The 27391-nt window shown below is 46.7% G+C and overlaps 1 long non-coding RNA gene across 1 annotated transcript; it reads right to left on the bottom strand.

Annotated features, from left to right (window-relative positions):
* On the bottom strand, window positions 1-27391 carry LOC123599681. The gene is made up of 3 exons (XR_006713260.1): window positions 27101-27391; window positions 25263-25437; window positions 1-1035 (listed from the first exon to the last, which is right to left on the bottom strand). It is a non-coding gene; the product is annotated as an uncharacterized LOC123599681 (long non-coding RNA).

Raw genomic sequence — 27391 nt, 5'->3', positions numbered from 1 at the left:
AAATGATCAAGTGTCTGTTTATTGCCTTTGGCCATGAACATAAATCCAGAGTACTTACAACAGAAAATGGTCAATCGTGTGATGAACCCAAGAAAAGGACCCTATTTCAACGTCGTTGGAAGGTGTTGGTGTGTGTTCCCCATTCCAAATCGCCCTTCCCTTCCCTCCTGACTCTCTTTCCCCCTTTCCAGTCCTCTGCCCCCCATACCCCACAAAGAGTCATGAGGGTCTCCTCACTGCCCAAAGGACACTCTTTACAGACATTTGAAACTTTAGAACATTGATGTACAGGTAGGTGCCCTATCTCAGGGCTGCCTGTGTGATCGTGTAAGTCCGTGCAGTGAACATTCCAGAGACCCCCTTGTTATGATGAGTGATTTTCTATTGTACCCCGGACATCTGGGTGGTATATTAGGCAATCTGGATCCTCTATGAATCTTCCATTTAAACAGTGGTCACTCAGGCTACAGCCAGCACAGGTCCTGGCTACAGGTGTGGGCTGTAGGTCCGGTGACAGTTTGGATTGGAATCCTTGCAGTGCTATTCTGGTCTCCTTTGTATACTGCCCAGGGGCCACAGCATGTTTATTCAGGTCAGTTTCACATGTGAGCAGTTAGGTGTCTGCCCAGGACTTCTTATGTGAGTTGAAAGAATCCCTTTCTTCAGCCCTCTCCCATCTGAAATTCTCCTGTCAATCTCTACGCTGGGAGTGGGAGGGGCACCAGCTGCCCTGAGAGAGGAAGCCCAGGGTCTCCTATGTGTCTTCATTGACACTGAAACAGGAAAGGAGTGCCTCTGCCCAATGTAGGGGAGAGGGGTGGGTGTCTGCACTCCCCTCTCAGGCTCTGCTGACATCACCTTGGGGTGGGGTGGCATGGGACATCCATGGCATCGAGTTGGGGCATGGGGATGTTGCCAAAAAAGTTTTCTGTCCTACTGAAATGTCTTTGGACCATAAAGAGCAAGATTGTCTTGGTGTTTTTGTTGTCTACTCCTTCCGGCAGTTCTTGGTTTCAGGCTCCCCCAGCATGCAGTCTGGGAAAAATAGGACATAAAAAAAATAAAAAATAAGAAGTCAGGGAATGTATCGCCATGTTACCCCTCTAGCCCTGAGGGTCCTAGCCAGTCCTTTTGATGTTAAGAGTCATCTTAGGATCAATTGTCTATTGCCTCTGTCCAGGGTTTTGCTGTACTTAGCAGGAGTAGCAGAAAACTAAGTCTCCACCATCTTTTCCAGACTCAGAAGTCTAACAAACTTTTTTATTATTTTTTTTAAAAAGTTCATTTACTTATTTATTGAGTGAGGGAGAGAGAGAGAGAGAGAGGGAGAATCCCAAGCAGGCTCCGTGCTGTCAGTGCAGAGCCCGACGAGGGGCTCTGTCTCACAAACCATGAGATCATGATCTGAGCCGAAATCAAGAGCTGGACGCTTAACCAACTGAGTCACTGAGGTACCCCTAACAAACTTTTTTTTAAGAAACTTTTAATTTTGTAATAATTTTAGATCCACAGAAAAGTTGAAAAGACAATACAGTAGCATTCCTATATGCCCTTCACCTAGTTTCTTAATATCTCTCATAACTAGGACTCATTTGTCCAAACAATATCAAGAAATTACCACTGCTGCATTACTCCAACTATTGGTCCATTATCACCAAAACTCCAGATTTTATCGGATTTCACCAGTATTTCCACTAATACCCTTTTCCTAAATGCATTTACTCATCATGTCTCCAGTCTTCTCTGGTCTGCAATCCTCTGTCAGTACATCTTTCCTTTCAACGGCCTCATATACCTGAAGAATGCTGGTCAGGGACTTCGCAGGGCCCCTTAATTTGGGTTTGTCTGATAGCTTCTCATGATTTGACTGGAATCATAGGTTTGAGGGTAGAATCTATGGAGATGCAGTGACCTTCTCATATCAGGAGGGACACAATATCAGTGTGACTTATCACAGGAGATCCTAACCTTGATCACTTGGTTAAGGTGGCATCCGTGAGGCCTCTCTACTGGAGTGTTAGGATTTTTCCTCTCCATACTTTCTTTTTTAGAGAATTTGCAGGTCCATTTCCATCAGTGTGGAGTTATATGTGATTACTTTATGCTGTATCTTATCATTCAATATTACGTTATCTATTTTATTGCCAAAATTCTTCTAGTTTTGAGCACTGACTCTTTCAGGTTGTTCTTCATCAGTTTTAAGGGTGAAACTGGGGAAGAAATTCCCACCCTTTGTAGATTCCCCCAAAACCCTGCCCATGCCCCTCCTCACATACATCCTAATATTCACAATGAATACTAAAGTAGGGATCTTTGGCCATATTCAAAGCTTCCAAAGCTATTTTTTAAAACCAAAGTTTATTTAGCTAATCTTATAACTAGAGTGAATGATTCCTTTGGTAAACAAAAATAAATGTTTGAGTTTCAAGTATCTCCAAACATAAGCTAGCTCACATAAAATTCTCACACACTCCTGCTATGGGCTTTGTTGAACAGCAGCTGAAGTACTCAGAGGGGAAAGAGTCTGTGCACTCAGGGAAATCACTTTTAAATAAGCTACATTTATTAAACACCATCTGAAGAATTTTAATTCTATTGAGCTTCCATTTGAGCATTTGTATAATCACTCAACTATCGCAGCAAAATCAAATGAGAAAAATTCAATATTACTTTCAAACAGAGACCAAAGTTTACCAAAGATCTTCTGGATCAACGGAAGATATTGTTCAATAGCAGTAATAAAAATACTGTTGTACCAATCAGATAGGACGGAAACAATTGACTAACAAGATTCACACTTCTATAAAATATATTTATAAAACACTAACCTAAAAATTAGGCATCAAGTCTCCATTTGAAATGTTGTATAATTCCTTAACCAGGGTAAAAACAAAGTAGAAAAATTTCAAAATCATTCTAGAAGAAAGACAAAACAAAATTCTTGCCATGTTTTTGGAAGATTTTAGTGGACTTGTTAACAACAGTAGAGATACTATAATTGCACTATCTACAAATAAAATAAAATAGAATCAAGTAATTTATGAGTCACATTAAATAATCTGCAGTTATAAAACATTATCTAAGAAAAACAAAATCCTATCAAGTTTCCATTTGGGCCAATAAAAACTAACAGAAGTAAAACTAAAAAAGAAAAAAATAAAAATTATGTTGGTAGAGACAAAAGTGTCTTGCTGTGGTTCTGGATGTTCAGAAGCAGCCTCATTGAAAGCAGAGGCAACTCAGAAGCAATTCATTTCTGCCTTTAGGCTGTGTGGCCAGTGCTTGGTGTAGACATATTTCTCTGCACCTCAGGAGAAGACGTGCTGGGCGAGGTGACCCCCTAGGTAAGGAAGACCTCTAGGCAGTTTTTTCCTCTCATTCTAGAATGTGGGTAAGGACAGAGTCACTTCACAGGAGCTGCCCCTCACCCCAGAGCCCTTGGAACCTACACCATTTGACAAAGCAAGATGGAGCCCAGGCCAGCCACATTCGGTTCCTTGGCAAGGCTGGATCAAAGCCAGCCCCTCCTTCTCGTGCTCAGTGTAAGGCCGCCATGTGGGGATGGGGCTGACCTCGTGGAGGCTCTTGGCCAAGGGTCTGCCAAAAGTCCATCGGCAACAGCAAGGACAAAAGGATACTTTGGAAACCTTTAAGATTCTTCCTCAATATTTCTGGTCCCAGATAAGCACTCTCATTTTTTAAGTTGTGTGGGCGTCTCTCAGCCAAAAGAGCACTCAGTGCATTATTCTGAGCTTTTACTTTCGTGGAAAATAAGCTGTCTTGGATAATAGCCAGTGGTCCTTCAAATTTTTCCAACAGAACTTTGGCTTGTATTGTATAGGTGTCATATGAGACACCTTCGCATGTGCGACTGATCCTATCATGTGCTTTGGAAGATTCTCCTGAACCCCGACAAGGTAAACCCTCTCCAAATCAGATACTTGGCAAACACTCTTTCTTTTCCTTGATGCAGTTCAGGAGGATGCTGCCTCCTCCTTCAGACTGTGATTTTCTAACTGTGGCAAAGCTCTCCCAGGGTAGCGACCTCTTGCGTGATCTTTAAGGGCATCGATTGTTTCATCTGCTTCAGTTAATCCGTGCACATTTGGATTCTTTCTTCCTCAAGAGCTTTTAACTAGGCATTTAACTTGGCTACATCAATCTGTGGCTTCAGAACCCTTTGATTCACCAACATGATCAATCCCTCGTTAATGGCTTGGAGGAAACTTGCCTCCATGGACTCTGCCACCTTCCTCCTTCAGTCCCAGAATCCAACTCTGTACAAGGATTAGAGCCCTGGAATCAGAGTTTTCTGCAAGGTGCAACCCGGTTTCCCAAACTAGCTTCTTACAGCACCCTTCTCTGCCCCAACATCCCCTGACTCTGATTAACATCTTCCAAAAAAACAGCATTTCAGGACACACTTTTGGAAAGGTAGATATAGTGAGATGCAATCATTGTAGGTGTTTAACAAGGCATGTGAATTTGGATTGGGAGTATTATACTTGCCCCATCCATGTAGAGGACATAGCACAGTGTCTGACACCCACACAGTACTCTGTCTTAGAAAATGGGTCTGCTCTGTTCCCCAAGTGTCTCTTCTTTGGCTTGAATGTCCTGTAGATGTTCCGATCCCTTTTGGGGAAAGACTCGACAACCTTGCTTTGTGACAGGGAATGACTCTAGCCCTTCTTGAACCCTTTGGATCTGACAAGGGAACTAGGTTGTTCTGACTTGCAACTAATGGCTTTCCACTTGTGGCCTCCCTCTCTCACAACTGGACAGCTGAGACAGAAACTCCAGCATGACTTTGCTGGGCTTCTGGTTTTAGCTGGATTTGTAAAGAACTCGGATGTCAGCATTCCATCCTTGCCATGAGAAAAGCCAGATGAACTGAATACTGAAAACTTTTGTTGGGCCCTTCAGAAAACTGAGGTCTCAAGGCAGACCACCACCTTGACATCTGAAAAAATAGGTGACCTGAGAAGACAGAGGACCTGATATTTACTAAACTGAAACAGAAATCACCAGATGCCACAAGCCAATAGGAACATTAAGGTAGGAATTTTGAGGAATTTGCTAGACTCTGAGTGTGGGATACTGAGTGAGAACCTCTTAGAGGCCACTGTTTTAGAGAAGTCCCCACAATTCTTCAGCCTTTTCCTTCAGGAACTCCAACTAACAGAGGATTGGGTGAATGCAAAGGGAATACCCTCCCCCCAACACTTCCCATGGTCCTGATAGGAGGAAAGAAGGAGAAACCATTGTGTAATCCTCCTTACAGAACAAAGCCTTCATCTTGGGAAGGACATTTCCAAATAGTAGCAGTGACACCCCATCCAGCCAGTGAAAGGGAACTATGTGTGATCCAACTCCTTCCCCACTCTCTACACCACCTGGTTAGGCCTCCAATCACAATAATGCTGGACGACAACAGAGTTACTGTCAGAGACAGATTCTGAGGAGAAGCACAGAGGGAGACAAGAACAATTGAGGTCAGTGATGAAAGTGCCCCCAACAACACCTTTCGGGGTTCAGCTACCATGGCACACTAACTGTGAGGAATTGCATAAGGCACAGCTTCACCACTGGCTCTGCAATCCACAGACCATGAGGCAAGTAATGACGCACATCACTTCAGTCACCAATCCCATCACTTCCTCCAGAGTCTGTTGTTGGATGGTCACCCTCTTAGGGTGTCATGGACAGCAAAATGTCTATTTCTGTTGCCTCCTTGTGTCCTGGCAATAAAACCATGGGATGTTTACAATGAATGGATAATCAGAAAAGGGCATTGGCCAACATACATGAGCATGCATGCAATAAATGAAAAGCGGTTTGTTCAGGAAAAGTTCAAATTGAACATAACCAGATTGGTAGATGAAGTGGATGACCATGGCGATACTGACACGGCTGCCATGAAGAGGCTCCACATGTGAACCAGGACCTTCGTGAGCCACCCTGCCCAACACACATGGGGAGATTTGTTCTGACAAAAAGGAGAAAGATTCCTTAGTGCCAGGGATGCCGGATCAACTTCACACTAATGGAACTCCCAGAGATATTTCATGACGTTATAACAGCAAAGGAGACAATGTTGGAGGCTGATCAAAATGGCGGCCTGCCAAAGCACAGAGAGGATGCCCAGTACCCACAGAAGGTGTATATGAGGAGAAGGCAAGCAATGATCACACACCTGATATTTTTTTTTTTACAAAGAATGAACGTTTCTAATGTTTTACATTATAGTGTTCTAAGTAAATATTAGTCTTACTATTTTTCATTTTCCTATACATTAGGAAACAACAGCAGGAGAGTTTTTAATGTTTTGACAAAATATTTTTAACCATCTTATTTTTCCCATTGATTATCGAGATCGCTCTGTGTAGTTTTAGCTTCCATGGTCATTTCTACAGCCCCATGCAACTATACAAAGCAAGGATGCCTGTATATGAACAATCACTTCTTTTTAAGTTTATTTGTTTATTGTGAGAGACAGAAAGGAAGAGAGAGAGAAGGAGAATCCCAAGCAGGGTCCACACTGTCAGTGCAGAACCCGATGCAGAGCTCAATTTCACAAACTGTGAGATTGTGACCTGAGCTGAAATCAAGAGTCAGACACAACCAACTGAGCCACTCAGGTGACCCCAATCACTTTATTTATTTTTTTATTTTATTTTACAGAGAGAGAGGGAGAGCTCATGAGCAGGGGAGGGGCAGAGAGAGAGAGAGAGAGAGAGAAGGAGAATCTCAAGCAGGCTCCATGTTCAGTGCAGAGCCTGATGCAGGTCAATCCCATAATCCTGGGATCATGACCTGAGCCAAATTCAAGAGTCCAATGCTCAACCAGCTTAGCCACCCAGGCACCCTACGAACAATCACTTTAAGCACAAATTGTCCAAACACAACAGATAAAAGACAGAGATTGTCAAATTAGATCTAAAGGAAATAAAAGGACTCAACTATATGCTCTCCATAAGAAACACATTTTAAACATAAAACTCAAACACAGTAAGAGTTAAAAAATGAAGAAACATATACCATAGATATAATTCAAAAACTGCTAGGGTAGCCACAATAATCTCAGACAAAGCCGAATTCAGAACAAAGAAGACTATCAGGAACAAAGAGAGACATTATATAATGGTAAGTGATCAATTCTTATGGAAGACAGCAATCCTAAACATGTATGCACATAACAGGATGGCAAAATCTATAAAGCAAAAACTTACAGGACTGAAAGGAGAAATCAATAAATTCACAATCATAGTTGGAGACTTCAACATCCCTCTCTCAGTAATTGATAGACAAAGCAGATAGAAAATAGGAAGGAAGTAAATGACCTGAACAGCATTATCAATCAACCTGGCCTAACTGACATCCAACAGCATTAGAGTATACATTCTTTTCAACAGTGCACGGAACATTCACTAATATTGACTACATTCTGGGGCATAAAACACAGCTCAACAAATCTTTAAAAACAGAACTCATACAAAGAACTCATACATTATCAGACTGTAACAAAATTAGTTTGGAAATCAGTAAAGAACAATAACTAGAAAATTCCCAAATATTTGAAATTCTACAATAAGCTGCTAAACAACCCATGAATCAAAGAAGTCTCGAGGAAGTCAGAAAAAATATTTTGAACTAGGAGACAATGAAAATAAAATAAAAATGTGTTTGATGCAGTGAAATCGGCACTTAGAGGAAAATGTATAGCATTAAATCCATACTTTAGAGACATATATTTAACATTAATAATCTAAACTTTCACCTTAGGAAAATAAAGAACAAATAAAATCTAAATGCAAGCAGAGGAAGGAAATAATGAAAATGAGAACAGAAATCAATGAAATTTACAATAGTAAAATAGTGGAGAAAATCAAGAAACCAAAGCTGGTTCTTTGGAAAGACCCATAACGTTAATAAAACCTCTAGCTAGGCCAATCAGGAAAAAAGAAAGACAACAATTAATACCAAGAATGAAAGAGGGGTAAAAAAATAAATAGATACATAGATCTATGGGACAGAAGAGAGAGCTCAGACATAGACCCACATGAATATGGTCAACTGATTTTCAACAAATGTGCAAAGGCAATTCAAGGAAGAAAGGATAATCTTCAACAAATAGGGCTGGAAAAATTGGACACCCGTATGCAAAATGTTAAGTCTTGATCTACATCTGCCACCTCATATAAAACCTAACTCAGTGGATCATAGACCTAAAAGTATCATGTAAAGCTGTAAAGTTATTAAAGAAAATGTAGGGAACAAATCTGTGACCAACTGTTGGGCAGAAAAGTCTTAGATGAGATAATGAAAGCATAATCCATAAAATAAAAAGGTGATAAAGTGGACATCATCAAAATTCCAGAACATTTGTCCTATGGCAGAGTGAGAAAAGACCAGCTACCTACTGAGAGGAAATATTTGTGAGTCATACTACTGACTTTGAACCTGTATCAGGAATATATAAACAACTCTCAAAATTCAACATAAAACAAAAAATCCAATTTTTAAAAAGTGGGCAAAAGTTAAACAGTCACTTTGCCAAAGAAGATACACAGACAGAAAGTACAAGAAAAGACGCTCAACATTATTCCTCATTTGGAAAATGTGAATTAAAACCACAATAAGTTGCCATTACGTGTTTGCCAGAATGACTGCAATTCTTTTGAACTGAATATACCAAGTGCTTGTCCGGATGCAGAATAACAAGAACTCTTACACGCTGCTTGTGGGAATCAAAATAGGCCAGCTTTCCAAAGCAATGCGACAGTTTCCAATAAAGTTAAACATACTCTTCCTATATAATTCAGCTATCCGTTCTGAAGTTCTCAACCAAGAGAAATGAAAACATATGCCCTCCCCCAAAAAGCCTGTATAGAAGTGTTTAGAACAGCTTTATTTCTAATTGGCAAAAGCTAAAAACAACCAAAATTTCCCACAATGGCCAAATGTGTAAAAAAAAAAAAAAAAACCTGTGGTACATCCATAAAACAGAATACTGTTGAGCAATGAAAGGAACAGGCTGTTGACACATGCAAAAACACGAGTGAGTTGCAAATATTCAAAGACCAAACCATAGAGACAGAGAACAGATCTGTGTGACTGTGAATAGTATCTAGGGGGGATTTGGGGTCTGGGTGGAAAGAGGGGGGCATTGGGGGTCGGGGTGGAGAGAGAAAGTCTCTATCCTGACTGCAGTGGCGGTTACATGACTGTGCATTTGCCAAAACACATAGAATTGCACACCAAAAAGAATGAATGCCACCTTATATAAATTTTCAAATAGCCTTAAAAAGTCAAGGTCCATTGTTAAGTATCCATTCGTTTATGCACTCGGTTATGTTTACCATGTGACTATTTTATGATGCAGACTTTGCTGGATTCTGTGCAGTGGCAAACAAGATAGACAGGGTCTCCGTTCTCTAAACTCACAGTCTGGTGCACGAGTTGGCAAACTACAGCCCAGGGACTGAATCCAGCCCACCACTTATTTTGTAAATAAAGTTTTATTGAAACACAGTCATCATGTCCATCCATCTGTGTATTGCTATGGCAGAGTTTAGTTGTCACAAAGACCTATAGCCCACAAAACCTCAAATATTTACTATCTAGCCCTTTAAAGAAAACGTTTGCCAATGCCCTAATGTAGAGGGTCTCAAGCTTTATATTGACCTAATATCTTTTTGGAGCCTATTAAATTCAAGTCCTATCCAGAAAATTTGTAACTGAGTGATAAAAGTCTACAGATTTCTAGAGGATCCTAAAGCAAGTGGTTCTGGACCTCTTTTGGGAAAAGCTATTTAAGAAATACAGACATTAGGGGCACCTGGGTGGCTCAGTTGGTTGAGTGTCTGACATTTGATTTCAGCTCAGGTCATGATCCCAGGGTTGTGGGATTGAGCTCTGTGTCAGGCTCTGTACTGAGCATTGAGCCTGCTTAAGATTCTCTCTCTCTCTCTCTCTCTCTCTCTCTCTCTCTCTCTCTCTCTCTCCCCCATTCCCCCTTTTCCCCCACTCGAGCTCTCTCTCTCCCTTTAAGAAAGAAAGAAAGAAAGAAAGAAAGAAAGAAAAGAAGAAAAAGAAAGAAAGAGGGAGGGAAGGAGGGAGGGAAGGAAGGAGGGAGCGAGGGAAGGAGGGAGAGAAGAAAGAAAGAAAGAAAGAAAGAAAGAAAGAAAGAAAGAAAAAGAAAGAAAGGAAGGAAGAAAAAGAAAGAAAGAGGGAGGGAAGGAGGGAGGGAGGGAAGGAGGGAGCGAGGGAAGGAGGGAGAGAAGAAAGAAAGAAAGAAAGAAAGAAAGAAAGAAAGAAAGAAGAAAGAAAGAGAAAGAAGGAGGGAGGGAAGGAGGGAGAAAGAAAGAAAGAGAAGGAAAGAAAGAAATGAAGGAAGAAAAAGAAAGAAAGAGGGAGGGAAGGAGGGAGGGAGGGAAGGAGGGAGCAAGGGAAGGAGGGAGAGAAGAAAGAAAGAAAGAAAGAAAGAAAGAAAGAAAGAAAGAAATGAAGGAAGAAAAAGAAAGAAAGAGGGAGGGAAGGAGGGAGGGAGGGAAGGAGGGAGCGAGGGAAGGAGGGAGAGAGAAAGAAAGAAAGAAAGAAAGAAAGAAAGAAAGAAAGAAAGAAAGAAAGAAAAAGAAAGAAAGAATACAGACATTAAGCAAAGAACGGCAATTGGGTGTTTGAAGGGTTTGAAGGGTTGTCTGAAGGGTTAAGTACAATTCATGCATTAAACTCCAGCTTGACAGCCTGGTCCTTTTAGAAGTTGCTTCAACTATTTGAAGGTGGCACCCTCTGGGTAAAACAATATTTTGAAAACAGATGTTTCAGAAGAATTATGGGCATGGGGTTATTTTACTCACCTTATCTCCAGTTATGAATATATATAAAACTGTTCAAGAATTTGGTAATAAAACCACACATTATTTTCTGTTTCAGCCCCAGTCCAGCCCAGCCAGGGTTCCTCAGCGAGACAAGACGGCCCCTCCGCAGGGGGGGACAAGAGCTGTCTCCATGTGTAATCCTGGGAGCAGGACGGGGGCGGAGGGGGTGCGGGAGGCTGGGGCGGGGGTCGTGGGGGTGCCGTGGGAGTGGGGAGGGCATGTTGGAAGAACTGGAGGTTACTGCGGGGGAGACTTGCCAACAATGCTTACTGTGCAACCCCTTCCATCTCTAGAACTTTCTGCAGCAGCCCTGTCTGCCAAAGCTCCCTGTCCCCGCTGGCCTGCTTCAACCCCTCTCTGTCAGAGCATGATGCCCAGCTCCTAGCGGGGCCCCAGGGGGTCCCCAAGCCCTTGCAGAACGTTCCTAAAATGAAAGACCAAAGCAGAAGAGAGACCATCTTCGAGGAGCATAGGATGTTGATGTGAAATAATGTAAAGTTGCCTCTGAGTTTCCTAAAAGCTGGAGTGGGGAAGCAGGTAAACACACCATAAACCGCTAATTAGCAACACGCCTTGGCCATGGGCGGGGGCAAGTCATAAAATGAGGGAAGGGTCTGGAGCAGAGGTAGTATCTGTCTTTCTGGATGTGCCCACCAGCCTGTCCCCACAGCCGCCCGCGGGGGACCTGCCTTTAGTTGATGCACTTTTGTTTCAAAGGACAAGTTAGGCCGTCGATGTCAGGACTCTGCAGTCAGCCCAAAGTAACCCGGTGAATTCCATCGGCTTTAGGGCTCTAATAATAACTATTTGAGAACGTTGCAAGATGGGAATATAATTGCTTTTATTAGTAATTAGATGACATCACGGCTGGGAAGCTTTTATTTTGAGAGTGAAGCTACTCATGATGAAAAGTAAAATTATCTTTGGTCTCTTCTAGCCCCTCCTCGATGGCTTATAATTCTGACGTCTCGCAGAACATACGAACTATGGCCACCATAAAAACGTAAACTTTTTTAATACTACTCGCTTTGCAAATATACTTAGCCTGAACTCTGCATCCGAAGCCAAGATGGCCCGGCTCTGTAATTAGTAATGAATTCCTGTCTGTCTTCCGTCAATTATTTTCTCTCTGGTTATTATTTGACAAAAGCCGTGTGTCCAACAGGTGTCCTGTCTGACCTTTCTCATCAGAGCCCATGACGGGAGCATTCCACCATGATGGATGGGGAAGGGGATGAAGGGACTGCTTTTGGAGTGTGCAGAAAATCAGAAGATAAATTTCAGCCTGGAATGAAGAGAATCCCCACTGCTCTGGACAGTAGGGGCATCGTGAGGCTAACCATGATTTATCCTGCCAAAAACAGGACCTCATATGCTATCACAGAGGAGCAGAGAAAGCGAAAACCCCAGCATCCTCTTCTCAATGGATGGTCACGATAGGAATTGATGTGAAGACACAAAAGAGGCAGTCACAGGTCATCTGATACCTTGTGAAGTCATGCCTTGCTTACTTACTTCTCTATATTTCTTTAGAAATGTTTGTCCTATATAGGGCCGTCTTATCAAAAACTATATTAAAAGAAAATACCATTTCAGAGGCATCTGGATGGCTCAGTCGGTTGAGGGTCCAACTCTTGATTTCAGCTCAGGTCACGATCCCAGGGTTGTGAGATCAAGCCCGGTGTCGGGCTCCATGCTGAGCATGTAGCCTCCTTAAGATTCTCCCTCTCTTTTCCTCTGCCCCTCTCCCCCTCACTCTTTCTCTAAAATAAAATAAAAATGTTTTAATAAATAAATAAAAGAAATTGACATTTCAGAGAATGTCCAAGAGGCTAAGGGATAAAATAGTGACAAAATGCATGATCTCTTGACATTAACATCAGTATTCTAGATCACAATAATAGTCATGGTGAAAAGTTACACAGGATAAATTTCGAATTTTTTCCCCTCAGAACAATGTTCGGAATGTATTATTCGCTGTATTAATGTGCTGAAAACCTTTATGTTTTCAGTTTCAGGAGAGGAACTTTGGCATGGCCTGTGCCGTAAAACGGTCGCTGTCTCAAACTCAACACACACCCAAAGGGGGAGAAGGCAAATCGTCAAGACTCTTCATTGAAATCCAAAATGGCACAACTCATCTTTAAAATCCAACCAGGAAAGAAAGGAGTCACAGAATGTATTTCTGGGGAAAAAATAAAAAGTCACAGAGGATGGCTGTGTGACAGGGACGGGGAGTGGATGAGCCATTGAGGGTGGGGTTGAGCCGGGGCCTCTCGGGGCCGCCTGGGGTCCTCAGGGGCAGACACAGCAGAACAGCTGAGCGGGTTCCAGAAGGAGAAGGGCCCTGGAGCCGTAGGATGGCGGCCCCCACAAGGGTTGGCCTGGGGGTCAGGGCAACGGACTTCAGACAGGTCAGCTGACCCCTCCAGCCGTGGGGGTCTGCCGAGCTGCAGAACTGGGGGCAGGACATTCTGGGGCGGCAACCTGGAGGCCGAGGCCGAATGGCGGGCATCTGCTGGGCAAACAGCAGAGCCTGGATGGAGGAAATGATCCTGGCGTCTGCTGCGCCTGCTGTCTTAGCTGTCCTCCGGCTTCCATCAGGAGTCCGGGCCCTGTGTGTATAGCCTGCTTGCTAGGGTGCGTGTGTGTGTGTGTGTGTGTGTGTGTGTGTGTGTGTGTGTGTATTCGTTTCCTGTGGCTGTTGTAACAAATTACCACAAACCCGTGGCTTAAGACAACAGAAACTCTCACAGTTTTGGAGGCCAGAGTGTGTGGTGGAGGTGACTGCAGGGCCACATACACAGGCTCTGGGTGGGGGTCTTTTCTACTCTTCCAGCTTCTGGTGGCCTCAAGCATCCCTCCAAGCTATCGTCCTCTTTGTGACTCTTACTTGTCACTGGATTTAGGGCCCACCGGAGAGACTAAGATGATCTTTTCACCTCAAAGACTTCACTTAAATTTTGTATATCTTATTTTATTTTTTCTTTTCTTTTCTTTCTTTTCTTTTATTTTATAATTTTGTCTATTTTATGTGTGTGTGTGTGTGTGTGTGTGTGTATTTTAAAGTAGGCTCCACTCCCAGCGTGGAGCCCAACGCGGGGCTTGAACTCACAACCCTGAGATCAAGACCTGAGCTGAGGTCAACAGTCAGATGCTTAACCGACGGAGCCACCCAGGCGCCTCTCTTACACTTTTTATTGAAGTAATAGTCACAGACACTTGTGATTAAAGAGTGGACATACCTTGTGGAGGCCGCCATTCAACCCATATGCCTGTTTAGCCCTTATTTTCATGAAACCTTTCACTCTTCTTTCTTATGGATGTCAACGTCAGCTGCAGGCTCCTGTTCAAGAGGACTGGCAGGCTCCGGGGGGCTGGGAGGTGTCATTCAAGAGACCAAGTCACTCCGGGGACCATGGGAGCATCCAGACACGTGATGACCTTCACCTGGGCTTCTCAGAGAAGGGCCCAGAGAGAAGATGTTAGGTGCTTACATGAGATTCCGGGCAGGCAACCGCTAGGAGCTTAATGAATGTGTTCTCGGCAGCTAACTAGTTGGACTACAGTATCCTAAACTGATGGAACCATAGAAAACAAACGAGGCCCCAAGATCCAAGGAATCCTGAGGAAGCCAGCCCAGAACACTTCCAAGACTGTTTTCTCTCGTATTTTGAACAGATTCCTCTTTGTGTTTTAACACACAAAAAAGCACACTGCTGGGTCAGGCTTGAGCTTTTTCTTGGAAAGGGCATGATCCAAGCAAACCCTGAGGCCCATTGCGAAACACTGCTGACCGAGCGGTCGTGACTCAGCACTCCCAGGCAAAGCCGGGGCACTAAGACCGCCCTTCCTCCGGCTGGAAACACACTTCTTTGAAATCAAGCCCATTTGTCATCCCACTGGCTGTTTTTCCTTCACTGCGCCACTCGGGTTCAAATGACCCCTCAGAAGGCCCAGGGCCGGCCGGCCGGCCAACACGAAAACATCCCTCTCTGGAGGGGAGGAGGTGCCCCACATCTGGGAGAAAAGCAGATGTGAGTGCAGAACAGGGGCTCTGGTGTGGCTCAGCCTCACTCGGCAAGAATGTGCATGGCCCAAGCATTGAGTCACTCCTCCGGCCTTGTTTTTCCGAACCTCAGAAACATTTTGGAAGCCACTGAACTGCCCCTCCCCTGGAAAGAGCTCTGATGGACGTCATTCTGGTCGGGTGGTTCTCCAACAAACACATGTGTCAGAAGACTCCGTGAACCTTCTAAAAAGTACATGTGTTCGGGCCCCACCCGGACCTGCGGAAGGAGAACCCCCCACTAGTGGGAGCCGGCCGTGTGTTTGGTGGTTTTGATTTTCGTGCTGTTTCGATGTTCCACAAGTGACTCGGATGTTTGCCACTTCCTAAGAAGCATTGAATCCTCCGACGCGAAGTGACCATTAGGACACGGAGTCCCCCTGGCAGTCAACTGCTTTGCCCCAAGGATACACGATGAGCTCACAAAGACCCCAATCCCTAACTCCCCAAGTACTGACGTGCCCACGGCCCTTTTGGGGGAGAGTCAACACCAAGGTGTCTGGGAATTCAGAATCCCTGATTCATCCTGGCACAAAGATCCAAGCCCCGTGGAGGAAGCGAAGAGACGATGCTGTTTGGAAATGAGAAAAGCACAACCAGCTCACACGTGAGGGCGGTTTACGAGGCGGAAGCCCACCCGTTGAGAATTAGTTGTGGCCTGGCCAGGAGGACGCAGATACACCAGTAAAATCTCCTTCCGTAGATTTCAGGGATCCGAGGGGCAGGTTAGGGGACAGCTGAATACAGCAGATTCGTCCCACCCACCAGAGCTGGAGCAGAAGACGGAGCAGGAAAATGACTTAGACCCTCTCAATTAGGCAGGATTACAGGGCAGCACAGGGCATGGAGAGTTCTGGCAGGTTCCGGCCAGCGGTTGGGACCCTCACCAGTCACCAGACCTCCCAGCCGATGGGGACGGAGGAAGCCCCAGGACTCCAGCGGGCTAAAGGCTCAGCCCTGGGAGCCCCATTCCCGGGGTGACCACAGATGTGAGCACACCAGCAAATAGAAACCAGAATGGAACAGCCCCATCTACTGAGGCTACACTCACCGTCCTCAGTCGTCCCAGCACGATGCCTCTTACAAAGGTTGCATTTTTTTTTTTTTACCCCAGGATCCCATGAAGCTTCTTTCACTGCATTTTTACTGTTTTTATTATTTTTTTTTTTTACTTTATTTTATTTTACAACAGCTCCCCATCTACCACCCTTTGAGTTGTTTGTTTTGCGTGACATTGAACAGAGCCTAGGCTGGTTGTCCTGCAGGATGTCTGGCATTGCTTTGCCTGATCATTTCCTCTTTATTAACATTTGGGGAAGAATGCCACACAGGTGTTGTTGCCACACATAGTTACTGTTTTGATAGACGGTCTGTCCACCGGGAGCCCCTCCTTGCCAGCTCTTGTGTCATTTTGTGTGTTCCTCCAGCCCATACGCGACACCCTGGTTTCCAAAGTTAGATGTTCCAGGTGCAATTTGTGGCTCCCTGCAGGCATCAGCTGTCTCTCCAAAAGCCCTCGTTCCCTTTAGTGAAGAATGGTATTTAGGAACCAAAGTTTGGGCACTAGGTGTACCCACCATAACTGGGATGTCACTGCACCTTAGCACTGTTGGTGACAGGTAATACATAAGTACATATTCCACTCTGATTCCTTTGACTCAACCCGATACCAAAGACTCCTCCCCACCTCCCCCATTCCGTTTTTGTGGCTCCTTCTTCCACAGTGAGAGCCCTGGACCCCGGCAAGAGGATACAGCCACTTACTTCATCTATCCTACAATACTTGGAAAATATTTGAAAAGTGACATAATGACAGCAGCCATGCCATTATCAAGAACAAATCTAGTTAGCAAAGTTCAAAGTTATTTGCATTAAGATTTCTCTTGTGCTGTTAGAATGATCGGTTTGTCACACAACTAAATTAACTTATGTTTTTAATACCGGAGGTTGCTTTTTTTTTTTTTTTTTTTTACCATTTTGTATTAAACTCTATTTCTGAACATTAGAATATATACAGTGCAAAAATCACAATTATATATAAAATTATACCCAAGCCACTTACCTTCAGCCCTTCTCTCTACCCCATTCTTAACCAATCCCCAAAGGTCACCACTTTGACTAACCTCTACATTATCATTTCTGTGTCTCTTTTTGCAGAACTATGCAAACACAATCATATATTTTTATTCCTCCTTCCCAACAGTCTTAACGATATGTCCCCACTTAATCTGGAAATTGTATCATCTTAACTCTTAAAGGTCTGCCCCATTATTAATTTTACCCATCACGTTATTCAATTAATTGTCAAGCCACCCCACGTCGTTGCCTCCCTCATGCAAAACTTCCACAAAACATCAACTAGGAAGGACAACGTGGGGCTTGATGAGGTTGCGGAAAGAGGAGGTTAGAAGGGAGACCAGAGACTAGAGGCAGGTCAGGTCCGGATAGTAACATGACGTCTACCTGTGATAGAATCCAATACAGCATCCCCTCTCTGTGGAAAGATGGTTTCAGCAGGACAAAAAAGAGAAGGAGTCCCATAATGTCCAAGCAACAGGGTTTTCTACAGACTCAGACACTGTCCAGACAGTTGCCGGAAGTGAGTAGCAGGGTTCCATGGGCTGTGCCAAAGACATGGTCTTACTCAGCAGGTTCATCAATGCATAAGGGGCAATGTGTATCAGATAAAGAAAGTCTGTTTTGCAAATGGGAACGTTAAAGCATTTGTGCAGGACTGCACACACCTATGGCACAGTGACAGGTGAAATGACAGTTACAAATCAGTCTTGTCCTCAAGAGCAGGGATTCTCAACTCGGGTATCTGGGAACCCTCTGAAATCCCTTGCAAAATGTCCAAGTGGATTTCAGTGGGGGGAAGTATGCAGAGTTTTCATCGGGTTTTGAAAGGAGTTTGTGACTCAAAACATTTTAAAAGTTCAGAAACACTGGTGTGGGGGCCAGGAAACTAATGGGGGAGCAGATGGCTGTGGTCATCGGATTGAGTGTACTTAGCCAATGCAATCAGTGAAAATGACCTTCCTGGGCTTCATCGGTAATAACCACGGATGCTCTTGGCATACATTATTTCCTGCATCCTTGTAACAGTGCTTTTAATGAGCTGTGCCCCAGAGGGATCAATAACAACCCCAAGGCCATGACATTGGCAAATGGTAAAGCTGGCATTCAAGCCCACACCTGCCTTATTCCAGAAGCCACAGGCTGAAGCCAGCATCGAACGGCTTTTCACCAGTCTGGCCACTGCTGATGCACCATATCTAGTCCCGTGGACCTTACTTAGAGACTAAGTGGGAACATAGCCAGAGTAGGGCTACCACATGGTCATGGGCACCCACAACCTCATCACTGCAAAGCCAATCAGGGCTCTTTCAGACTATTCTCACAACCTCGGCCAGCCATGGCCCCCGCAGCCTCCCCCCGCCAGCGTCTACATCACCGGGCTTGAGCGTGCAAAGGAGGCTGCTCAGTCCTCAGCTCACCTGAGCCCAGAGTGGGGCTCTGCTACAGCCCTGCTCTGGCAAGCTCCAGCCCCTCCTGTGACCAAGTCACCACCTTTACCCACCTCTGCAAACTGGGTCCCCATAGAGGTCTGCATTCTGCTTCCTTTGCCCTGTGCCCAAGGCATCTGCCTGGACCTTACTCCTGCCTGCTGGCTCATTCCCAGGAAGCCTTCAGCCTCAGCCTCTCCATCTGCTGGCCCGGATTCCAACCCTGGTCCAGAGCCTTGCTATTGTACACGCACCCTCTCCAGCATCGACTCCATCAGACCACCCTGCCCTCTGGACATGCCATGGTTTCTTCCAGATGGAACAGCTCCCAGAGCCTCCAGCTGGGTCTGCCGTTCTCAACAGGACTTCAGATTTGTCTTTAGATGCATAATGTCCTTAAAGGCTATGACATGAGCCCTTCTTACAATCGAGAAATTAATGCCAAAAGCTAAATTAGAGTTTAGTACTATTTTTACGTCATTCTAAAAACTTTGTGTGATACGCCCGCGTTGTTAAAAGTGTTCTATCCTACAGAGGAGATGCCCAGCGGGTCCGGAATACCTTGGGAGTACTGATGTTGATAGGTAAATAAACATTATTGAGACTGAGGCATCCAGTGGGAACACAATTAATAACAAATGGAAAGAATCCACTTACTTAAAATTATAGCAAAATGTTCTAATTCCACTTTCCTTTGACTGTATTTTTCTTGTAACTGGTCTTTTGCCATGGCTTCTCTCTAGAGGGAAGTTAGGAATATTTTCCAATATTTAATAAGGAATCATCCCCTTCTTAAGGACATCCTTGTGTTTCAAATCTGGTGTTTGGCCTCAAGTGAACTAGATTTTTGACAGAGACCTTGGAATCCCGAAATCCTACCTCTTCCAATAACACCGCCATTCAGCTAGTTGGTTGGCAAACACATTTATAGCACTTAGCAAGTGCCAGGCACAGTTCTAAATACTGCAAATGTTAGCTCCTATGGCAGACACCCCTACGTACAGAAGCATAACCTTGTAGAGTTAAGTCCATGAAGATGAGGCTCTATGTAGAATTGAAAATTTTCTAGAAGTAAAATTTGCTTTTAATTTTATGCTATCCAGGCCAAAGTGTAGGGGTGTGTGTGTGTGTGTGTGTGTGTGTGTAATGCTACATGAGAAGTTAACAGGATGGGAGAGGGGTGAGTGAGAAGTGACTGCTAATGGCTTTCTATTTGGGGTGATGAGAACGTTCTGGAATCAGAATAGTGCTGTGTGCACAGCTTTGTGAATATTCAAAAAACCCCACTGATTTGTACACTTTGAAAGGGTAAATTGTACAGCATGTGACTTGTATCTGGATCTTCTCTTACGTTACAGGCTAAGAAGGCAAGAAGAATAACATTTCTCTTGCCTCTTCTCATGTTCTCATTGTCCACACCCCAAACTGGCCACGACGTCTTCCCCTCTCGCCTGGGTCTTAGCTGGAGAGAGAGGAAACAATGAAATTGGAGGAAGAGAGAAAAGAAGGTGTGGCAGTGCCGTGGGAGTGACCAGAGTGGCCGTCACCACTTGGGAGTGGAGAACGTGAGCAGAACGTGAACATCCCGCCCCTCCACCTGGCCCCAAGCCACCTCGAAGCTTCTGTGTTCCGCAGCCAGGTGACCACCAAGCCAGGGCCGATGTACCTGTCTGGGTGCCGCTGGGTGCTGGAGTGGGGCAGTGGGGACAGGCAAGGGACAAGAAGATAAGCAAAAAATGTATCCATGCAAGAGGTGCACGATTTTCAGGAAGAGAAAGGCCAGGAGGGAACACCTCGGCACGGGGAGACGTTCCTGAGGCAGAGGCGGAGCTCAGAGTGCAGGGACGTATGGCTTCTGCCGGGGACTCGGGAAAGCTTTCCAAAGCAGATGCATTTGAGCAGGGTCTTGAAGGATGCTTAGAAGTCCACCAGGCCAAGGATGCACCAGAGAATGGGTGTCGGGAATGACCGTGCGAGTAGAACATAAATGCATCATGGCGGCAGAGGCCAGGAAGGACCAACAGAGAAGGCCCTGCACGCCATACTGAGAAGGGAACCCAGCAAAACGCTTTCGGAAGGTGACAAAAGACGGTGCACTGTGCCTGAGAACAGCCACGCTGGCGGTGAACAGATGCTGGACCTGGGGAGGAGGGAACAAGACGCCAAGAGAAGAGGATTCAGCCCGGGTCACTCCCAGGGCCTCTGGCTTCATGATAGGAATTGCATTTTAGAAAAGTCGAGTCTTCTGTGGCTGTGGAGAATCCTGGGTCATGCACGGGTCTGGAGCTCAGGAGACAGGACAGTCTGCACAGACATGGTGGGGCTCAGCCTTCCAGGACACAGAGGCTGTGGCCGAGAGAGCAGGAGGAGAGCTCAGGACGGACAGAGCTGCTGGGGGCAGGGAGAAGAGCAGAGTCCATCAGGAAGCCGGAGAGAAAGCGGAGGAATGCACACAGGCAATGAGAAGAGGGGAGGAAATGGAGGGGAGGATGGGTCTAGAGAGGTGCGCACCAAGAAACGTGGGGCTCGAAGGAGGCTTGTCAGACGTGGCCGCGAGGAGGCCGCTTCTGGGCCGAACGCCACGCCCGGTGCTAAAACCAGATCACCCCACACGCTCCCCGGATACACGGCGATTTCTCCTGGAGGAAGGGCTAGGCTTCTGCGTCCTAAACAAAAACGATGAGGCCCAGACAGATCCGTCGCTTGTCAGACACCAGGCCCTCCTGACACGCAGGCTCCCTTGACCCCGCCCGCCTCACCAAGAGCAGACACTCCTGAGCCAAGCCTGTGCTCACGGCAACGAGGAACTCTCTCACAGATAGCCTTCTGCACAGGCCTGACAGTGGTCCCCAGCACACTCCCAGAAAGTGCCTTCCGGAGGCCTTTTTGAAATGCAGGGTTTTCGGCGTGTGGCAGAAAGGTCTGTCGAGAAAAGAAGAAAGGAGCCATCACATGAGAATGAGAACTGTATGTGCTTACGTGATACGGATAACGTAGCCATACCCTAGTGCCTCCCCACCGAGCCCCAGTGGTCGTGGACTCCGTGCTGCTCTGGCCCGCATTCTAATGCTTCCGGGCTCCCGTGATACTGGGCCACCTGCACCGAAATCAATGTCATTCACTATGTGAACAAACTGGTCAGACTTTGATCTGAAGCCTTGACCCGATCCCCATTTAAATTCGTTCTTTGTTTGAAGGTTTCTACAAGGCTTGAATCTGCCAGAGAATTTTTCAAAATGGGGGTTGCGGTGCCCGGGTGGCTCCGTCGGTGGAGCGTCCGACTTCGGCTCAGGTCATGATCTCACGGTTCGTGGGTTCGAGCCCCGCGTCGGGCTCTGTGCTGACGGCTCAGAGCCTGGAGCCTGCTCCAGATTCTGTGTCTCCCTCTCTCTCTGCCCCTAACCCCTCAAATATAAATAAACATTTTAAAAAATATTTTTAAGTCTACAAAGTGGAGGTTTCTTACTTGCCCAGTGGGCTCAGGAGCAATACAGGTCCTTTCTCTCTCTGGAACAGACCGTGGCCTCTGCTTTCTGTGTGAAGGCATTACCCACCCCTGACTTGCTTCCAGAGAGCTCCTGTGACCTGAGCTGATGGTCAACTTCACCCAGGCTACTCCCATAGCTCTCAAAGACTCCCAGAAAGCATTTGAAATCCAGAAGATCTTGATTCGGTTAGTCTGGTGGGACTCAGGAGGCCACAGTTTTGTGTTTTTTTCCTAAATATAATTTATTGTCAAATTAGCTAACATACAGTATACACAGTGTGCTCTTGGCTTTGGGAGTAGATTCCTATGATTCATCACTTCCAGACAACACTCGGTGCTCATCCCAACAAGTGGCCTCCTCAATGCCCGTCACCTCATTTCCCCTCCCCTCCCGCCCCCCATCAAGCCTCAGTTTGTTCTCCATATTTAAGAGTCTCTTATGGTTTGCTCCCTCTCTGTTTGAAACTATTTTTCTCCCTCCTTTCCCGCATGGCCCAGAATTGGACCCACAAATGTATGGCCAACTAATCTTTGACAAAGAGGAAAGAGTATCCAATGGAAACAAAGACAGTCCAGGACAACAACATGCAGAAGAATGAAACTGGACCACTTTGTTACACCAGACACAAAAATAAACTCAAGATGGATGAAAGACCTAAATGTGAGACTGGAAACCATCAAAACCCTAGAGGAGAAAACAAGCAACAACCTCTTTGACCTTGGCCGCAGCAACCTCTTATTCGACATGTCTCCAAAGACAAGAGAAATAAAAGCAAAAATGAACTATTGGGACCTCATGAAAATAAAAAGCTTCTGCACAGCAAAGGAAACCATCAACAAAACTAAAAAGCAACTGACGGAATGGGAGAAGATATTTTGCAAGAGACATATCGGATGAAGGGCTAGTGTCCAAAACCTATAAAGAACTTACCAAACTCAACAACCGAAAAACAAATAATCCCATGAAGAAATGGGAAGAACACATGAATAGACACTTCTCCAAAGAAGACATCCAGATGGCCAACAGACACATGAAAAGATGCTCAACATCGCTCGTCATCAGGGAAACACAAATCAAAGCCACACTGAGATACCACCTCACACCAGTCAGAGTGGCTAAAATTAACAACTCAGGAAACAACGGACACTGGCGAGGATGTGGAGAAATGGAAACCCTCTTGCGCTGTTGGTGGGAATGCAAACTGGTGCAGCCGCTCTGGAAAACAGTGTGGAGGTTCCCCCCAATATTAAAAATAGAACTACCCTATGACCCAGCAATAGCACTGCTAGGAATTTCCCCAAGGGATACAGGAGTGTTGATTCATTGGGGCACATGTACCCCAATGTTTATAGCAGCACTATCAGTAATAGCCAAATTATGGAAAGAGCCCAAATGTCCATCAACTGACGAATGGATAAAGAAGATGTGGTTTATCTATGCAATGGAATACTACTTGGCAATGAGAAAGAATGAAATCTGGCCATTTGTAGCATGGTGGATGGAACTGGAGAGTGTTATGCTAAGTGAAATAAGTCAGAGAAGACAGATACCATGTTTTCACTTGTGTGTGGAATTTGAGAAACTTCTCAGGAGTCCACAGTTTTTAAAATGCCCCATTTGTCCAGCCAGGTCATGCTCTGATAAAAGGTGCCCGGGAAAAGTCATTCTGACTCCAACCATGACCTTAGCACATCACTCTAGCACATTAGCAAGACAGAAGCTGATGTCAAGGTGTCAGCGTGGTGTATTGTTTCAAGCTGCCTGCTGCCTTGGGGGCTGAATTAATTACTGTATGAACTTACAGACACCCCAGTTCATCCCACAAAAGAGTTGACATGACTTATCAAATGCCCCCCCCCAAAGCTTTTACAGTAAAAGAGTAAAATAGTGAAGAACTGAAAATAATTTTCTCCTTCCTGGCTCAGAAGGCCTGCTGCCTGGTTCATATTACCCAGAGTCCAAGCCAGCAACATCCCCGAGGGGAAAGCCAGAGGGGAGCCCCCAGTCGCTCGGTAAGGCCCCAGGCAGGGGCAAAGCACTTGCTTGGGAGCAGAGGGGAGGGAAGACTAAAAACTAATAATAATAGTCAGGAGGCTCGAGGCCCTGCACCAGAGGCACTGTCTCACATCATCTTATCAAACACCATCCAGATGGGGGATGGGACAGTGTGTATTAGTTTCCAGCAGCCGCTATAACAAAGCACCATAAATGGTGTGGATTCACACAGCAGCGTTTTTGTTTGTTTGTTTTTTTTCCCCCTCTCTCAGTTCTGGAGGCCAGACGTCCAAAATCTTGGACTCTGTTGGCAGAATCGTGCTCTCCCTAAAGACTCTCAGGCAGAGGGGTGCCTGGGTGGCTCAGTCGGTTAAGCGTCCGACTTTGGCTCAGGTCACGATCTCGCAGTTTGTGAGTTCGAGCCCCGCGTCGGGCTCTGTGCTGACAGCTCAGAGCCTGGAGCCTTCTTCAGATTCCGTGTCTCCCTCTCTCTCTCTCTGCCCCTCCCCTGCTCCCGCTCTGTCCCTCTCTCTTAAAAATAAAACAAACATTAAAAAAAATTTTTTTTAAAGACTCTCGGGCAGAATCCTTCATGTGGCTTCCCAGCACGTGGAGGCTCCCTGGCTTGTGGCCACCTCACGCCTAATCTTCATATCATTTTCTTCTCTGCATGTCTGCTGGTCCTCTCCTCTCCCCATAAAGACACCAGCCTGTGAGTGTAGGGCCCACCCTGACCCAGGATAACCTCTTCTCAAGGTCCTGAATTAATTACAACTGCAAAGAGCCTAATTCGAAATCAGGCCACATGCACAGGCACCAGGGGTTGAGATACCGACATAGGTTTGGTGGGAGTGAGACACGATCCAACCAGCTGCAGGGGTGTTACCGTGCTGCCCCTCTTTAGAGACGGAGACGTACGAGGGAAAGTTCAGCAGCTGAGGAGGGCACGGAACTGATAAGAAACAGAGCACAGAGCAGAGGTGTGTGCAGAGGCCAGTGTGTGTGAGTTGCAGAGGAAGAGAGAGACGTCTTTGATCTCTGATTGTATCCCAAAGCAAAACTGAGTACCCAGAAGGGGCATTGGTTCTGATCCCTCTAGAAGCAGGATGCTCGAACAGACTGTCTAACCCTAGGACAAGGGCCACCCAAAGTGTGGCCCACAGCAGGCAGCTGCCCACCCGTCCCCGATCTGTGCCGTCGGCACCGGAGACAGCTGCCCCGAAACGGAAAGACACATTTTCAACAAACACACACTCTGGCTTTTCTTCTCCCGAATGAGCCAGGATGCTAATTAACAAAGACTCACTGGCGAGGGTCTCACCTGCAGCTCACAAGGCAGCCTTAATTTGCGGGGATTGATCATAAATCCTCATTTAATGGGAACCATCCCTCAGCTTGCGGGGAATATGTCAGCTGTCACAAGCGCCCAGAGGCTTCGCTTTCCTCCTCCGGTGAGTTGAGCCTGATGCTTGGAGAGAAGGCGCACGAACCAACCTCTGGAAAAATTACAGAAATCGAGGAAGAGACATCTGAGATTCCAGACCACTGATCCCAGACTGAGGGAATTACAGGAGAAGATGTGACAGTGGCGGGATGCCACGTCAGTGCACCCTTGCCACTCGCTTAGAGGAAGGGGTGGGGGGAGGTGGGGAGGACAATACGGAAAGTTAATTAACCTGTCGAATGGATAATCCCTCACCCGCGTTTCAGAGCCCAGAAGAGAACGGCGGCAGGGAGGACCCCGGGTTTCTTTCCAAGGGTGGAGGGGAGCACTGGACAGTTTCGGCCCTCGTGCAGAGAGCACTTAGGAGCCATCCCTCCCTGTCCCGATGCTGGCCGTGCGCACGTGACACCAGAGAAATCGGGAGGCCAGCCTGGGGTCGGGGCTCCCGACCCAGCTCACCCCATCACACCAAAACACAGGTTTGCCGTCATTGATTCCCCGGTGGCTGTGGCCAGCTAGGACCGCTTTCTTCCCAAAGCGCTGGGAGGCCACCGGACGGGTGGATACAGATGTCAGCACGGGGACCAGGCTAGGCCGGCTGGGCCGAGGGGCGTCGAACAGAACCTAGGATTCAGTTTAAGCGGCACAGCTCCTTCTGCAAAGACGCCCCAGCATGAGGAAGCAGAGAGCCCAGAAGCTGGTTGTTAACATCCTGGAGTCAGACTCCAATCCTACTAATCGAATGTTCCAGAAATGTAAAGACACGATAATGATATTTATCTACAACCTCTAGTACTGTTGGTGTAAGCTTGTGAACCCTCCAACACTCGGGCCCCGTGGGCCTCTGCTCCCGCCCCAGGACCCTCCCCCACTCCCACGACGCTCAGATGGACGACCCACACACTCTAGTCTCTGTCCCAGCTCTGGCCACATATGTCCAGCTCCACAGACGGACCTGATCCCTTCTGCCTCCCGTCTCCTGGAAGCCCATCCCTGGCTGTGGTCCCCAGGGGTATAGCCGCCCTGTCCTCTGTCCTACCCCTCAGGTCTCAGGCTGGCCCGGTGTCCACTTGATCCCCTGTGTGTCTCCCCCTCCTAATGTCTTAACTCATCTGGTCCTTTCCTCCCAATTGTCCCATCCTCACTGAGACCCTCCCCGCCCCTTGTGGAGCCTCTGGCCGTGTGCTCCTAACTGCCCCCCCGACAGCTGCTTCTGCGAGGGTGGCCGCATGCCGGCCTGAGCCCCTCCACAGCCCCTGAGCCTACGCGGGTCCCCATGTGACCTGCAGGCCATCCGCAGTCCCACGTGCCCACCGCCACCTCAACACTGTACCCTAACAACGCAAAGCCATGCCAGTCCCGGCCCAGCACCTGCCCTTGTGCTGAGCCCCCTTCACAGCCCCTCTCCCCACCGCCTGCTTGACCAACTTCATCCTTGAAAACCCTTTTGGATGTCTACAAAGCCTTCTCGGACAGCGCCCGCCCCCCACGGTCAGTTCGTCCCTGCCCCCCTTCCTGCCCCTCCCCCTCATATGCCCCTGCACTCATCACCTGCCCTGGTCGTCTGCCAACACCATGGCCGGGAGCTCCTCGAGAAATGCCTGCCTCACGCCTTTCCAAACCCCAGAGCCCACTGCTCTGCCGGGCATGGATGTGTGTGTGGGCCACAGTCCCCCCGCCCTGCCTCGGGGACACATCATGTTGATGGCACGCACCTTAGATACGACGTCATAAGAAGGGCACTCCAGCTCTGTGGGCTCCCTCCAAACCCCCAGTTGAACCAGCAGACGAACCCAAACGGAGGCCCCGACAGGGGCCTTAAAGTCCTCCCCCAGGCAGAAGAGGACAGGGAGACAATGTCCACAGTGAGCCTGGACCCTGGTCCTGTGGCCAGGATAGGATTTCCGTCCTGTCGGGCCAGCTGGCTGTGAGGACTCTCTGGCATGGGGAGGGGGTAGAGACCACGAAAAGTGTGGCCACCCAGCTGCCTCCTGTTCCCCGCCCCC

This window comes from Leopardus geoffroyi, chromosome C1 (genome assembly GCF_018350155.1).
Source record: "Leopardus geoffroyi isolate Oge1 chromosome C1, O.geoffroyi_Oge1_pat1.0, whole genome shotgun sequence".
Taxonomy (NCBI): domain Eukaryota; kingdom Metazoa; phylum Chordata; class Mammalia; order Carnivora; family Felidae; genus Leopardus; species Leopardus geoffroyi.
Note: the sequence above shows the minus strand (reverse complement) of the source record. Positions and strands in the feature narration are given on the sequence as shown.